General features: G+C 39.2%; 1 pseudogene; it reads left to right on the top strand.

Annotated features, from left to right (window-relative positions):
* The first annotated feature begins 1,938 nt into the window (after window positions 1–1,938).
* LOC104423417 lies at window positions 1,939–10,364 on the top strand (annotated as a pseudogene).
* Window positions 10,365–17,321: the final 6,957 nt, after the last annotated feature.

Below are 17,321 nucleotides of genomic sequence, written 5' to 3'. Positions count from 1 at the left end.
TCCCATGCAATCATTTTTCTTTTGGGGCCAACGTCCCATCATTTCTTAGAATCAGTGACTGAGAAAATAAGTGAGATTCTGAGAACGATGTAATGCTTTTATTAGTAGATTCAATTCTATAGAGTCTTTGCCTGAAATTGAGACGTCAGTCATTTTTTGCTTGCTCTCTTTATTGAAATTTCCACTTGTATAGAAATGAGATTAAGATTCATGGTCTGAGGCCCGGATGATGTTGGCTGTCCATTGGACAAAGCACCATTGAAGGGAAGGTTATATGGAAGGCTAAATGCCAGATGTTTTCAGCGAAAAATGCTGTGTTGCAACAATTGCAAGCACAAAGAAGCTAAAATTTCCATGTTCGTCGGCTAGGAATTGCTGGTACAAAGGCTCTGGAATGGTGCTTCTAAGTAAATACAACAAGAAAAGATCTATGGAAGTGAATTGAATAGGGAACATAAGCATCCACCGATGAATGCATGCCTCATTTGAACTGGTCAACCTACGGAAGAACTGATCAAATTTTGATTTGTTTTCTACGATGTGAACATCAGAAGGCCCACATTTTGTACCTTCCTTTTTTCAAGGTAGCCTCTGGCTAAATCCAACCAGTCGAAACTATCTTTCCATGAAGACGGACCAGTTTACATAATGAAGAGCTTGGTTCCAAGCTGGCAATAGGAGTTCCACAATCTGATTAACAGCTTTCTGAACATAGGCTAAACTCTCAATCTCAGTGCATCGTCCACATAATAAATTCCCCAGGAAAATCGATGTCAAGCCAGCTTTGGCTATTTTAAATCGGTTTCCCTCCCGGGTAGCTTTTGGGGCTATACCAAGCGCAATGGCATTGCCCAGCCGAGAAACTCCTTTCCACCTTTCTCATCAATCACAGAGTAGCTTAGCCTTTTATCATGAAGCTTGCCACAATTATCTCACTTCTCTTCCTAGTTAGGCTTGCTTCGGTGCACTCGGTCTCTACCAACGCCAAGGTATATATATCGCATTAGGTCATCCTTACAAAAGAATATTGATGCCAACTACATTAGTCATGGCCGATAAAGTCACACAGTTACTTGTTCATGTGCCGTAACTCCATTTCTATTAGAATATGGTAACTTTTTGCCTAAGAAAATGGCAACCGACATTGGTAATTTGTTAAAGCACATCAAATTGTGAATTGTTATTACGAGTCATTACTCGGCCTAATGCATTCTTTCATTATATTCTTCTGCCGGACAAGTAAAAGAGTAGGAATGTGGGATGGAAGCAAAGAACCTTTAGCATCACGTTCAAAGCAACTGAGTTACATATAATCGTGGATTTTTATGTTGTGTACTGATGGTGTGACAAAAAATTAACAAGCAAGGTTCTGGCGCTGGCGCGCATGCAGTTTCCAGTTTTACCACGATGGGACTTTTCATTTCCTGACTGCTCGTATAAAAGGTATTTTACACTGGTGAACCTTGTATAAATCCTCTTATTTTCCTCTAATTATGCAGCATTACATAGTTTACATGGGGAGCCACTCCCATCCAAATCAAGATTCTGTGATCATAGCCAACCATGAGTTGCTTGCTTCAGTGTTTGGAAGCTATGCAATCGATTCAAACTTCAGAGAGACATTTAATAGCTCTAATTCAGGTGAAACTTACTAATATGCTACTATATATATGTCAGTCTTGACAAGCACGTGACGCAATGCTTCACCATTACAGCAATACCTTTAGATGCTTCAGTCATGGTTACACCACAGAAAGCCCAGAAACTTGCAGATTAGAAAAATGCATGTCCGATTATCACTTTATGTATCTATGTTTCCTTATTGCTGTTCGTACCTCACTTTTCAGAATTGCAAGGTTTCAGTAGGTTAGGTGAATGATCAAAAGTAGCTAATGGAGTTCCATTGGCTATAGGGACTGAGTTTGTCTCTTTTGAACTTGTGTTGCAGAAATTGACTCCGTCGTCTCCATGTTTGAGAGCAAATGAATGAAGTTCACACGACGCATTCGTGGGACTTTCTAGGAGTAAACTTGCTTCACCAGTATAACCAACTGGGAACAGATACAATTTCCAATGTCGTTGGTGGTGTCATTGACTCTGGTAATGCTACAAATCTTTGCCCTTTCCTTTGGTTTTTCATCATCAAAACAAAGAGAACGCTATAGTTAATACTCTTTGCAGGGATTTGACCTAAGTCAGAGAGCCTCAGTGACAAAGACTTGGGTCCTGTTCCTCAAAAGTTCAAGGCACATTGCATCCCTGGAGATAATTTCACATTGTCCAACTACGACAGGTAGTTGCTAACGTGCCATAATATAAAAAGGGAATTAATTTAACGGTTGGCCCATTTTACTAATTGACAAACAGTTTGAGCCTAAGAACTTCTCAAGTGACACAGTTGAGATGGAATATCCAGAAAAATCCTAGGTGCATGGCTTCAAAGGGCTTGAAGCAGACGCTGGTCCTCTCTAGTCATTCAACGGAACCTTCTTCAGGTCAGCCTGAGACAATGATTGGCATGGGAGCCACACCGCCTCAACGATTGCAGGATCTGTGGTTCCAAACACTGGCTTATTGGGGATGGCCCAAGGCGCTGCTTGGGGAGGGGCCCCCAGCACAAGACTAGCCATTTACAAGGCTTGTTGGTTCAACATGTGCACTGAAGCCAATGTTCTTGCTGCGATGGATGACGGGATAGTTGACAGCGTTGATGTTCTATCTCTTCAATGGGTCCATCCCCTCCCCAACCAGTCTATTTCCTGAATCCCATCTCGATCGGCGCAATCCATGCATTTAGGAGAGGGTCTTTGTCTCAGTGCCTGCAGGAAACTCATTTTTCCCAGGGCCTGCTGCCCTTTCTTGGATACTCACTGTAGCTGCTAGTTCTGTAGATAGAGAATTTAACTCGAACATAAATCTCATAAACTCAAAGGTTTTGATGGTAATGCGGTAATAACTGTTTTAGTACAGATTGTAAATGTAAATGAAAGAATCATAGTGGCGTAAAAATGCATGTTGTTGAGAGTTGTGCTGAAGGAGTATCCTCAAATAGGGTTATTCTTTAAATCAATCCTCTCAAAATGGAAGCTTCATATGGGCTGATTGCGGGGAGTGATGCAGCTGCTCGAGGAAGTTTCAGCCAAAAATGCTAGGTGATCTTTGTATTTGCCTTACAATTTCTTATTGCAATTTCCTTGGCCAAATATTAAATACATTTTCTTTCGAATTAATGGTCTTGGATTATCTGTGTCGATGTATCATTGGTTTACAGCTACTGGAAGAACAACACTCTGTATCCTACCTTAGTCCAGGGAAGAATTATCCTGTGCATGCTTGAGTCTCTCCTTGATGACAATCATAGAGACAAGGCCTTATCTGTAGCAGGTGCTGGTGGTGTCAGAATCATCATCATTGATTTAGTTGCCCCAGATGCTGGCTTTCAAGTCGCAATCCCCAGCACTGTAAAGTCTGGCAGAAGCGGAAGAGCTTCTACGTTATATGGCTATGGCAAAGTAAGTCTAAATAGTTTTCAACAATTTATGATCAAAGGCCCAAGAAGCAGCTCTGACCATAATAAATACTAGGAAAATTTTCATGCAAGAATGATAGAAGCTAATGCGTGGACCTTCTTTATAACTGGTATCCAATGGCTAAAATCGATCCATCAGTTAGTCTCAAACATGAAGCCACCACCAGCAATAAAAATATTTTCTTCCATGGAACCGAACGCCAGATCTCCAGATTTTATCAGTCAACTCTATATATATTATCTACTTGATTAGTTTTTTTCTCTTAAGCAAATTTATAACAATTCTATATTGGATTTTGTTTGAATTGTTATTGCAGCAAGATGTTACAGCACCCTGTGCTAACATTTTGGCTGCCTGTCTCCAATGTTGGCTATAGTCACATGGGGAACTACAACATAATCTCAGGGACCTCCATGTCCTGCCCCCACCCGGCCGTCATTGCTGCGATTCTGAAATCTGCCCATCCTTCTTGGAGTCCAGCTTCAATTAAGTCTGCACTCATGACCACAGGTTGGTATGCTTCCTCAAGAAAAATTCTTTTAGAAATTTTAAGACGCCTGCTTTTGCTTTTTGCTTTAATTCAGTTGACAGTTCTGTTGTTCGAAAAGCTTTCCTCCTACAACAAGTGCTTATAGTTGTTAATTCCTGGGTGCAAATTCCGTCCAAATATCTGATAGAAGAGTTATACCACTAGTGCTTTCCTGGCTAGGCTTGATCAACCCAATTGGCTGTAATTTGGTACAGGAGATGCATTACAATTTTTTACATCTCCTGATAATATGCTCTCTCTACTAACCCTTTTCTTACTTCGAGAAATGTCACGCGTATTCAGCTACGCTCATGGACAACACCCCCATCAGATGTCATCCAAACGTCACGGCTGTGGCCTCACCTTTTGACTACTCTGGGCACATAAATCCCACCGCTGCATTGGATCCTGGGCTCATCTACGATTTCAATTTCTATGATGTCATAAATTTCCTCTGCAGTACTGGGGCAAACCCTGCACAACTCAAGAGCCTCACAGGACAGCTACTTTATTGCAAGAACCCGCCAATACCATCCTATGATTTCAATTATTTTTCAAGTGGTGGATCCAACATGAAAGGGAACATGTCTGTACACAGGACAGTGACTTATTACGGACAAGGCCCTGACAGTTTATACTGTGAATATGGATTTTCCTCCAGGCGTTAAGAGTTGCGGTTTATCCTGCTCAGCTCAGGTTTACTCGGGCAGGGCAAAGAATGTCCTTCAGGATTGATTTCAGTTCTTACAAAAGCAGTAATAGAAGCTCTGTGTTCGGACCACTGACATGGAGCAACGGTGTTCACACTGTCAGGAGTCCTGTCGGTCTTAAAGCGATTTCTGTGTAGGAGTATCAATCCTTAATATTGTCATCAAACATTAAAAAACTATCTGGTTTGAAATCCATGTTCCTACGGTATCTTACATCGTTCAAAATGTTAAACTCATGATTATGGACTTTTCTTCAATTTCTAAGAAAGATGAATGATTAAATCAATAGTTTATCAATTATTATGTTTTCCCATATCAAGAAAATCACTCAGCAATTTTATAACTGAACAAATTCTATCTGTTATTAGTGGCCGGTTTTACATCCATTGGAAAAAGTTCCTAGCCCGTGTCTGGAAAGAGAAAATTCACTGGAGAAGTTCACAACGAAAAGAAAGAAGCCGTTGATAAACGAATTCCACTGTCCATTATGCACAGTTCTGCCTCATTCGAACTTGTCTTCCAACAGATATTCTTGACAATATATAAACGAACCACGCTAATTTCACGCCTTAAATGGCTCAATTCACACCATTTTGAGTTTAACCGACCGTAAAAACCCCACTGAAGACAAATATCTATCTGAAAACCAAACACAACCAACCCCCCCCAAATTTCATTTTCTTTTTCCTTTCTAATCAATCACTCCTGGGCCTCCTCCTCCGTCTTCTCCACAACATTGTTCTGAAACAAGCTGTTGTCCTTCCTGTGTTTGCATGCTGCTGGTCGTTTGCCATTGAAAAGCCAGACATGAAAATGGCTCAACAAATGGCGGATGCCATTTGCTTTATAAAAAATTTTGTTCCTGAATTCTAATGAGAAAAAGAATAAATATAATTCAGATATATCCAATCGTGGCTTTTGGGAAAAGGTGAAGTGAAGATCATAGATAATCATGGTAATGCGGCAAGAAAGAAATTCATATCTGCTGTCAAGTCTGGGGAATAAACTAACGTTTATCCACGATATTTTCACTTAAGTATACCAAATGATGGTAGCTTGTCAAGAATTTGAACAACTCGTATCTGTGATTAGTGATCGGATTTAAATTTATCAGAAAGAATTACTAGATCCGTACCATAAAGAGGAAAAACGATGCCATTGAAATGAGTCCAAATGAACAGATGGAACCCATAGATAGAGGTTGTCTGTCATGCTTGGTTTTGGCTCATTTGAACTGATCGACAGAGAAAAGAACTGATCAAGCTTCGACTTTTAGCTAATGTATAAACTTGACAGGATCTACACTTCTTTCTTGGACACTTGTACCTTCAGTTGTTTTCCATCTTGAGGATTTGAATATGTCCTCCGGCTTTGAAACCTTCAACCCAGTCACTGGAAGTTGAAACTGTCTTTCCAACTATTTTATGTGGACAATGCACCCGACAGTAGAGTCCAGACTAATGAGGCGATGGTTCCAAAGCACTACAGATGAACCGGCATAAGAAATTCCTTCAAGAATCTGATGAACACATTTTTATAAGGAAAAAAAAAACGGATCTTTTGCACATCAGTCCACATGATAAGATGTCAAGGAAAGTCGATGTGTAGCTGGCGTAGCTTGTTTTAATATCCATTTTGAGTAACTTTTTGGGCTATAAGAAGCAACATTTCATTTGCTCCGGTGAGCATCCTCCAATTTCGAACTTTTCCAATCCACAGTACAGTAGCTTTCCCTGCTTATCATGAGACTTGCTACATTAATCTCACTCTTCTTAGTCAGACTGGCTTTGGTGCACTCAGCCTCAACCAATGCCAAGGTACGCATTTCGTTTGTGCGTGAGAGAGAGAGAGAGAGAGAGAGAGAGAGAGAGAGAGAGAGAGAGATATTGGTCATGTACATCTAAGTTCATTGTTATGAAAGATTATGTGTAGGATTGAATAATCGAACCTCGCTGTTTGTCATGTCCACTACATGCATGAGTACTTTCTTCTTTTTTAGGGGGTGCAAAAAGTGGAGTTTCCATTTATCACAACACTATAATTTCCCTTTACTTTTAGACATTTACCGCTAAAAATGACAACCTCAAATCAGTCACTTGTTAAACCGCATCAGCGATGAGCTATGATTCTCCTAACCTGGTATATTGACTAATTTCATTGTTCTCTTTGTGCTCAGCTAGTACGGTTGAAGTTAGGATAAAATTTGAACCATCCTCTTCATCAAACTTAGCAAAGCTCATCACGTTCTTTATGTCTGTCTCATTGTTTTTAAACTTTGCAGCATTACATTGTTTACATGGGAAGGCACTCCTATCCTGATCCAGAATCTGTGATCACAGCCAACCATGAGTTACTCGCATCAGTGTCGCCAAGGTCTGTAGATGGATACGCACTTTTCACTTTGGAGAGTCTAGATCATAAACATTCAACTTATGAAAGTTGAATAAATTCTCAAAAGTTATATTTGTGCAATAAATCCTTTACAGTTGTCGATTGTGGCATTTATCCTATTCCTTGTTCTGTTATATATGTCAGTCTCCATGAAGCACGGGAGGCAGCAATTCACCACTACAGCAAAAGCTTCAGAGGCTCCTCAGCCATGCTTACAGCAGAACAAGCCCAACAACTTTCCGGCAATAAAATGCATGTCCGATTATCCATACACATATGTTCAAGTTCACATATTTTGGTTTCTACCTTTGATGACAATTGAATGGTTCGGACACATTATAAGAGTTGTCAAAAGTAACCTAACTGCTTTTCATTAGGAGCAGTTGGGCTTAATATTTCTTTTGAAGTTGTGTTACAGAGATGGATTCTTTCATCTCTGTGTTTGAAAGCAAGATGAACAAACTCCACACAACACATTCATGGGATTTTCTAGGTCTAAACTCGCTTTACCAGTATAACCAATGGGGAACAGAAGCTAGTTCTGATGTAATTGTCGGCGTCATTGACTCTGGTAATGCTCTCAGGTTTTTGCCTTTTCCTGTAATTTTTTGTCAGTGTGAAAACAGAGGCTCAGTTGATATTCTTTGCAGTGGTTTGGCCCGAATCAGAGAGCTTTAAGGATAAAGACTTAGGTCTTGTTCCTGCAAAGTTCAAGGGACAATGCATCATTGGAGAAAATTTCACCTTGTCCAACTGCAACAGGTACTATTAGCAACTAAGACATGCTTTGACGAAAAAAAGAAGTAATCAAACAGTCGGTCTGTTGGGTAACTTATAGTTCCAGCCAAGGAGCTTCTTCTTAACATAATTGCAATGGAATTTGCAGAAAGATTGTAGGTGCCCGGTTCTACTTCAAAGGGCTTGAAGCAGAAAATGGCCCTTTAGAATCTTTCAACTTACCCTTCTTCAGGTCAGCCCAAGATACCGATGGCCATGGGAGCCACACCGCGTCGACGATTGCAGGACCTGTTGTTCCAAATGCCAGCTTATTCGGGTTAGCTCGAGGCACTGCTCGGGGAGGGGCCCCAGGGGCTAGACTAGCCATTTACAAGGCATGTTGGTTCGGTCAATGCAGTGATGCAGATGTCCTTACCGCAATGGATGATGGGATAGACCACGGTGTTGATGTGCTATCTCTCTCACTGGGTCCGGACCCTCTTCAACCAATCTTTTTTGAGGACGCCATCTTGATAGGAGCATTCCATGCATTCAGGAGAGGGATTATCGTTTTGGCATCTGCCGGAAACTCATTTTTCCCAGGGGCTGCTTCCAATGTGGCTCCTTGGATACTTACTGTAGCCGCTAGTTCCATTGATAGACAATTTAACTCGAATATTCTCTCGGAAATTCAAAGGTTTCGAAGGTAATGTAGTGAGAGCTGCATAAAATAACTACAGAGTGTAGATGGAAAGGAAAGAACCATAGCGGCAAAGATGCATATAAGGAGTTTCTTCTAACAGGGTTATTCTTTGAATCCTCTCAAGTGGAAGCTTCGTATGGGCTAATAGCTTGGGAGTGAAGCAGCTGCTAAAGGAGTTCCAGCCAAAAATGGCAGGTTAATCTTTTTATTTAACATACGGTATCTTATTTCCATTTTCTTGGCAAAGAAATGAAGCATTCCAATTTCCGTCCACATGATGGTCTTGGATCATCTGGGTCAGCGTCTCGGTTCAATGACCATTTGCTAAAATCATGAAACTATCCTAGTGACGCAACAATCCTGGTTTACAGCTTCTGCAAGAGCAACACTTTGGATCCTACCTTAGTCAAGGGAAGGATGGTCCTGTGCATGGTTGAGGTGCTGCTTCGTGATGATCGTAGAGAGAAGGCCTTTTCAGTGAGAGATGCCAGTGGTGTGGGAATCATCCTTGTTGACCGAGTTGGGCAAGACGTTGGTTTCCAATTTGCAATCCCAGGTGCTGTAATTGGTCAGGCAGAAGCCGAAGAGCTTTAATCTTACTTGGCGACAGAAAAGTAAGGCACAAGAAGAAGATCTAACTATTCACATTAGAAAGAAATTTATATAAGAGTGAGAGTAGCTAATGCATAGATTGAACTGTAATAGCAGGCACCCAACAGCTAAAATTGCACCGACAATAACTGTCTTGAACACAGAGCCAGCACCAGCAATGACAATGTTTCCTTCCATGGGACCAAACGTCGTAACTCCTGATATAATCAAAGTATAGTCCATTTAAACTTAATTCCTGTCTTTGGAAAATCATAGATGACAAAGATGATTTGTAGCTTTCGATGCTTGCTCAAGTTTGTTGAATTAAATGCAGCCGGATATTACAGCACCTGGTGTGAAGATTTTAGCTGCCTGGTCTCCTTTGGCGACCACAAGCACGTCGGGTCGCCCTGTCAACTATAATATAATATCGGGGACCTCCATGTCTTGCTCCCACACAGCCGCGGATGCTGTGATTCTGAAATCTTACTATCCTTCTTGGAGCCCAGCTGCTATCAAGTCTGCCATCATGACCACAGGTTCGTACGCTTCCTTGAAAAATTCTATTAGATACTTCAGTATGTTCTCACAAAATTTTTCTTTGCCAAACCTTGTCTTGCTTCAATAAACATAATGCAGTTTCAGCTACTGTCATGGATGATAGCCGAAACCTAATCAGAAGGCATCCAAACGGCACACAGGCGTCACCTTTTGACTATGGATCCGGACACATAAACCCCGTTGCTGCATTGAACCCAGGACTTGTCTACGATTTCAATTCCGATGATGTTATCGATTTCCTCTGCAGCAATGGGGCAAACCCTGCACAACTCAAGAACCTAACAGGAGATCTAATTTCTTGCAAGAACCCACCGACATCATCCTATGATTTCAATTACCCTTCAATCGGGGTATCCAACATGAAAGGGAGCATGTCTGTTCACCAGACCGTCACTTATCATGGACATGGCCCAACAGTATATACTGCAGTCATAAACTATCCGCCGGGTGTTAGAATTGCAGTTTATCCTGCTCAGCTCAGGTTTACTCAGGCAAGGCAAAAGATGTCCTTCAGGATTGATTTCAGTCCTTATAAAAGCAGTAATGCGAGCTTTGTGTTCGGATTACTGACATGGAGCAATGGTATTCACTTTGTCAGGAGTCCTATTGGTCTTAATGTGATTTCAGTGTAGAATTATCACTCCTTTGATCGTAATCAAGTATCAACCAGCTATTTGGTTTGCAATCCATGTTGGCATTGTATCTGATATCGCTCAAAATGTTGAACTCATTATTATTAGTTTTTCACTTACGACCCCATCAATTCATAAGAAAGAATATTGATTAAGTCCATTGTTTACCAATTATTGTGTTTTCCCATATGAAGAAAATCACTCAACAATTTTATAATTGTCTAACATGGAGTTGATAAGTGTAAATGAAGCCTCAAGTTCTGCCTCATTTGAACAGATCAGCATAGCAAAGAACTGATGCACTCCACTTGTTTTCCAATAGATAAACTTGACAACATATAAACGGCTGGCGCTAATTTCACACCTTAAATGACTTAATTTACACGTTTCTGAATTTATTCTTTCTTCTTCCTAATCAATCAATCAATCTGGAGTCTCCTCTTCTCCATCTTCTTACACAAGATTGTTCTGAAACAAGCTGTTGCTCTTCTGTATTTGCATGTTGCTTGTCTTCGTCCATCAAAAGGCCAAAAATGAAAATGGCTCAACAAAAAGCAGATGTCGTTTGCTTCAAATAAATATCAAATTCTGGAACTCTAATAGAAAAGTACATATAATCGAGATATATCCAATCCTGACTTTTGGGAAAATGTTAGGTAGGATCATCGAATATCACACTAAGGTGATAAGGAAGAATCTAATCTCTGATCGAAAGGAAAAATAAATAAATTTATCTCTACTGTTAAGTCTAGAGAATCTACTTATGCGGATTAAAACATCTGCACACCATATTATTACTTAGTTTGATTTTTTTTTCTTTTGTCATATTTTCCTTTTGTTTTAAGTCTCTTTCCCCTCAACAACATACTCTGGAACCCTTTGAAAAGAATTTCTAGATCCGACCCCAAAAGAGGAACAACAATGTCATTAAAATGGGTCCATATGAAAAGAGAAAACCCATCGATGTAGAATTCCATCATCTGTTATGCACGGTCTTCGATCATTTGAACTGATCAACAAAGGAAAGAACTGATCATACTTCACTTGTTTTCTAATACGTATCTAATCCATATCATTTTTTAAATATGAGTTTATAAACACAAAGAAGAGATAGTATCAAGTGAAAGTTAAAAATGATTATCGGAGTTGATACACTCGAATTCCTAATAATTAATCGAAAAACAATATCAAAAAACCGAGTGAAATAATATTCTGATAAATAACTCGACTACATTACATCATTTCATTGATAAAACGACGCATACGGGCCAATGAAAAGCTCACCCATGGTGGAAACCCATTGCTGTCCCCAATGTGTGGCCTGCATGCTACTTGTTCACACCATAATTTCCTCCAACAACTCCGCTTTAAACGCACTTACAATCAATAAAAAGCCCTTTTGATATATTACAATATCTAGCAAGTGTGGCCTAACTTCAAAATTTCGTTCTTTGCAAATCGTAAGCTCAAGTTGAGATCGATTCACAACATCCAAATTATTATTTCTATATATATATATATATATACGTGACCTGAAAATTCCTCAATTGAACGCGACAATTTAAAATTGACTTAAATGCGAATTTCAAGTCCTAATTTCGACAATTCCTTTGATAAGACTATCAGAAGCTTCGATTACTTGCCTAACCTTGTGAAATGGTGTTAATTCGGATTATCAAGGCGTCCAAATCAATCACGTGCGAGAACTTTCCCCTTCCCCCCCTTTTTTTCCTCTTCCCTTGAGCGAGCTTCTTCTTTTGTCTTTGTTCTTTCCGCCGCTTCATGCTTCAACGTGAGTAATCTAGAGAAAGAAAAATGAAAAAGGGATGAGCTTATGAGAACAGAACATGGGCTAGGCTGGGCTTGGGTTTTATTGGGTCTATTATTACCAGAAATTCTCATTTTAGCTACTTTCATGGACAACAGCTATAAACGGATCAGGCGGCATCCAAATGGCACAAGGGCCTTTCCCTTTTGACTATGGATCCCGACACAAAAACCCCCAACGCCCCCATTGAATCCTGGGCTGATCTACAATTTCGACTTGGACGACGGTATAAATTTCCTCTACAGCACCGGGGCAAGCCCTGCACCAACACAAGAACCCAAAGGAGATCTAGCTCATTGCGAGAGCCCACCGACACCGTCCTAAGATTTCAATTACCCTACAGTTGGTGTATCCAACATGAAGAGAACAATCTCATTGTCTCTAAATTTGGTCAAAAGGTCAACCCATGTTCATGATCATAATGTTGCACTTAAAGAACAGCTTTTTTTTTTTTTTGCTTTGAACGCAAAGATAAGGGAATAGCTATTCTACTCATATGGTGCAAAAGGTGAAAAAAACAACAATAAATTCTAGCTATTCTGGTCAAATGAGTATTCATGTGATTTCTGGGCTAATCTTATCACCTGCCCACCTCCGAGAATGGACTAGATTATCATCCCACGTAAATTAAGTTTTGACCAAATCTGTCGAGGAGGCTTAAGCTTACTCATTCGTCTTTTCTTTGCTTTTTGCTTTTGTTTCTTTGACCCTAGAGGTCGGAGATCTTGGTGACCTGATGAAGCTATCTTTTGTCCGGGAAAGCTGTTACATTGGCTTACTTGAGGAGCTTCGCACGAGTTTTAGATTCGGGCTGAGAGATTTTCGCTTTGGCAGGGTTTTGGTTGGTAAAACATTTGTTGAAGTGTCAGACAACTATCACTTTAAAATGACATGAGAGAGCGATATCGAACACAGAAATTGACTTTAGCCAGCTAAGTATACTGTGATGTTCCCTAAATTGCAGGACATGCTTATTCCTACGACAACAAAGTCAGTTCATTTAAATAACTTTCTTGCTTAGAACAAGTCCTCCTCTTTTCTTTCTTTGCTTCTCATTTTTCTTGGGAACCATTGTAAGGCGAGGATCTTGGCTATCTTGATTCGCAAACATGGGGGACGATTCTCTACGGAGAAATTTCCTTCAATAACGCTTCCTATTATTAAATCACTGGTGGACGAATTTCCCTGACGAAGAAGGGAGGATTATGTAAGCGGACCGGTATAGCTAACTACAATATTACTATCTCAAAACCCTAGGCATGCACAGGTGAACTCCGGATGAACCGCAAAATGAAGTTGGCATGTGAAGAAAATTGTCTTTAGCCAGCTAAGTATACTGTAATCTTCCCTAAATCTGCGGGACGTGCTTATTCCGACTCCGACAAGTCATTTCATTTGTTTAACTTTCTTGCTTAGAACGTATCCTTATCTTTTCTTTCTTTGCTTCTCCTTCTTGCGCTCCTTGGTAAGGTGAGGATCTTGGCTATCTTGATTCGCAATCATGGGGACAAATCTCTCTGTAGAAGTTTCCTTCAATCATGCTTCCGATGATTACATCATTGTTGGACGAATTTCCCCGATAAAGAATGAAGGATTATATAAGTGGACCGGCGTTGTTAACTACAAGATTACTATCTCAAAACCCCAGGCATGCACAGGAGAACTCCGAATGAACCGCGTTATGAAGTTGATATGTAAAGAAAAATGATCTGACTGCATGTTCACTGCCTGAATTTTTGGTCTTATCTGAAGTGAGCTTCTTCGTCATAATTTCGTTTTTTGCTGCCCTTTCCTTCTTCTGGTTAGAACATAGCGCAAATTAAAAGTTATGCAAGCCGCTTAAAGGGGGGAAATTTTAGGCAAATGGCTTATTCTCGAAAGGACGAGGGACCATCTACTAATGTTGACCGAGCAGAATACTTGTATTTGATGATTGAAGAACCGGGTCAAACATAACCGTCGACGATCGTGTAATTTGACTATGTATGTTGATGATATGATTCATCTAGACCAAAAAAAGAATAAATATAATTGTCGGGTACAAGATATCTCCCACCCAATTAGATTGGTCTACAGAATTTATTTTCCTATGTCAGAGAGGACAGTAGGTCCCCAACCTATGAGGACCCATTGGTATTTACTCATCGTGGGGGGGAAACGCAAAACATTGTTCAAGCCAACCACCTTATCAGATATAACCCTTGAATAATCAATTTGATCAGCCTCAACTGCACACAACATCTTTTCTAATTTGAGTGACTGATTACGACATGTCCTTATTTTATCCCGACCATCCGATCTTGTACTAATCTAAGAGATTAAGTCCAGACACACCTAATGCAGCTTCTTTAGGACTTCACCATGCTAATATATAATATTTTCTCTTCTTGCCAAAGTCACCCGCAAAACACAAACAGACACGAGGGATATCCCAAAAAAGAAATATGAAAGGAGTTTGCTTTTCTCATCCTTTGCTGTGCCAAGCTCACTTATCATTACAAGAAATTGACTTTGGTTTGGCTCCTGTTAGGGGTTTCGCCCGGATAGAATCAAAGAACTGCTGCTTGTCTAACTCAACAAGATCTCTGAAGAGCACACGGCAGGGTTTGCTCTACCATTATGATATTGGTGAGAGCAGACATGAATTAACTCTCATTCAAAAGGGTACAATCTATGCGTGTGACGACTGAGTTTGGACCGTAAAAACAGGGGGGTGCAACTGTCTTCGGACTGTAATAACATGGGGGTGCAACTGTCTTCCACCCAATATTAAGGACTGCTTACCTATTATCACTTCTGAACAAGGTACTAAGTTATTGCTTCCTCTTTTTCTGGTTTATTTTCTTCTCGAGGGAAATATGACAAAGGGAAATCTGAAGGCCTTGCCCCTTCTGATGGGGCGATGCCGCTTATCTTTTTCGGTTTGTGATATTGCATCTTACAAAACACCTGAACTTCTTCCTTTATCTTTCTCAAGAATTCGAAAATGAAGCCCCCAGTACATGAAGTCGACCCCGGATCACTATCATACCATTCAATGACGGACCAAGTACCTCCTTGAATTGGACGGTGACGACGCCATACACGCGCTTCTGGACTTTTTGCTACTCGAAATAGATTCGACCGCCATGCGCCTATGTTTTAGTTTCTAAGTACTGATTGGATATGCACTAGGAGGAATTTCCATGAATAGGGGGGAGAGAGAAATAAGATACTAGAGATCTAAATTAGCATCTATCATTCATGTGAAAATGGTTAGGATGCATTTGTTTCTAGGATAATGAATTAATTGGAAAACATTTCCTTAAAAATAATCACTTGTATCGCTTATAGAAATGAATGAACAAATTTTTTTTCAACTTCTATGAAAAATAAATTATTGTCGATAATGATAACTTTTTCGTTTATTAATTATTTCAAACGATCAAGAGATTACTTGTAAAAAAAATATTTTTCAAATCATTCATTTGGCACAAAATAAACGAAGCCTTATGCTCTTTGATGAAAAGAAAAAAAAAAAAAAAGAGTCCTAGGCGCCGGAGAGACCAAGAGCTCCGAATGTACATGCCTAAACTGGCCATTCCTTTTATATAATCAAAACAGTTTTAAATTCCTGTACATGGAAAGAGGGCTGCTTTTGCCAACCTATGATCGAGGGGTGACCTAATTTTTCCGATTCCTCATCGGAGGAAACTTCCTCCAATTAAGTCAAAAAAAGGTGACCACAAAATAGAATTTCAAACCTTCAATAAGGGGTGTAAAGGATATTCAATTTGGATGCAGTGAGTACTTAAGGATTTCTATGAAAATTTCCCTAAAGTTAAGCTTGGAAGTATCTATTGACATACTAATGGAGTTTCGTGAATTGAAAGACAATTTAAGGGAGAATGACACAAATGGTTTATGAACTTTAATTCAATATGCAACGTCGTCCCTGCATTTTTACTTTACTTTATATGGTCTCTGAACCATCAGTAAATATTCGATATAGTCCTTCCATTAACTTAAATGATAAATCACACGTTATTTGATTACGTTATTATTATATGTCGAGTTAGATTTTTTAAAATGATAAGTCCTTATGTTTAATTTTTTATATATCCACTTTAGAAAAAGGAAAACAAAATCACGGTGTCTATGTCCATTATTATATGAAGACATGAATCATTATATCCTATTTGAGATGAATATTTTACTTATATAATCCACGTGTAACTCTTTTTTTTTTTGTCGTCCACTGTTTAAATTTAATGGACTGTAAGTCCTATATCAACATATTCCATTAATTTGAATTAACGGAGAGATGACATTTAACATTTTCATATGATTTAAGGATTATATTGAATATTTTTTTAATAGTTCAAGAATCACACTGAATAAATTAAAAATTCAATAATAATATTACACATTAGATGAATGTTGAAAGACTTTTTGTGTTGATTTTCTAAAATCTGATAAGGGAAGGAGGGACGGACGGATTTGAGTCAAACGAGAACTGGGGGATTCATTGCCCCCACTAACCATGTGGAAAGAACACTTTTACGCTTAGTTTTTAATTTTATTCTGACTTTATGCCCAAATTATCTAACAAAAATAATTAAAGAAAACCTTAATAATTTGTTATAGTTGAGTCACTCCACATAAAATAAATATACCAAACATGTATTCATTTGTCTAAGTGAAAGTACGTAAAAGCATCAGTTGAACACTTCACAGCGTTTAATTAAAAAGATTTGATTTATGAAAATAATGCTAGGAATTATAATGGTTGGATATTGTTTTATAAATTAATTTCAAAGTTGATGTGACAAACTTGTCTTATTTACTTAAATATGACTTACTCGCTTATCTATTCGTATATACACGGATCGTGACATCTGGTCAAAAATTGGTTAAATGATGAATAGAGAGCATTATTTTATATAAGACCAGGTCTTTATCTCTTTGTGAATAATTTTTTTCTATAACTTGACATTATTCTTCGAAAATACCATGCTAAAATGTGTGCATGTCAGAATCAAGCTAATGGTAGCGTTGTGCAACTTTTAGGGTGGGTAAGGTATTAGTTCCATCTCTAACAGGAGGAAAAAAAGAAGAAGAAAAGAAGAAGAAGTATTTGTTCTATCCTG

Source organism: Eucalyptus grandis, chromosome 10 (assembly GCF_016545825.1).
Source record: "Eucalyptus grandis isolate ANBG69807.140 chromosome 10, ASM1654582v1, whole genome shotgun sequence".
Lineage (NCBI taxonomy): Eukaryota > Viridiplantae > Streptophyta > Magnoliopsida > Myrtales > Myrtaceae > Eucalyptus > Eucalyptus grandis.
Note: the sequence above shows the minus strand (reverse complement) of the source record. Positions and strands in the feature narration are given on the sequence as shown.